General features: G+C 38.3%; 1 pseudogene; it reads right to left on the reverse strand.

Annotated features, from left to right (window-relative positions):
- The window catches only part of LOC149526179 (5-OH-xanthotoxin synthase pseudogene), an 846-nt pseudogene extending 367 nt beyond the window's left edge, over nucleotides 1-479 (reverse strand).
- Between the last annotated feature and the right edge of the window lie 36 nt (nucleotides 480-515).

Here is a 515-nt window from a genome sequence, read left to right on the forward strand (position 1 = left end):
ATGGTACTGTTAAGATACATCGTTGCCTCACTCAAATTGACAACCTTAGAATCATAGATAATTTGGATACTTTTGTAATGAAGCGAGCAACTTCATCTTCTCGGATGGGATGAAGGAGTTGCACTCTATTAAAATTAAAGAGATGAACGACACATATTTTCTTAATCTCCCTCCAATAAGCATTATATGATGAAAACACCAAATCTAAACCATTATAAGAAATTTTCTGCACTACATGTAAAGTTGGCCTACTACAGAAGTCGAGATCATGGGTTTTCATAACCTCTTTAACCATTTTTGCTGAAGAAACTATCAGGGTTAACCTAAATCCAAGTCGCAAGGACATGGGAGAGCCATACTTGCGAGAGAGTTTCCAAAAAAAAAAATGAGGGGCTGAGTTATCAAGCATCTGCATATATAAGTGGCCGATCAAGGGAAGACCTGGCGAGCCAGGGGGAAGAAGAATATTACCATTATTTCTTTGTTTTAAGAGAATGCATAGGAAGAGGGTGGGG

The sequence above is a fragment of the Theobroma umbraticum genome, unplaced genomic scaffold, assembly GCF_002168275.2.
Source record: "Theobroma umbraticum cultivar Fairchild unplaced genomic scaffold, ASM216827v3 scaffold_4036.1, whole genome shotgun sequence".
In the NCBI taxonomy this organism is placed as follows: domain Eukaryota; kingdom Viridiplantae; phylum Streptophyta; class Magnoliopsida; order Malvales; family Malvaceae; genus Theobroma; species Theobroma umbraticum.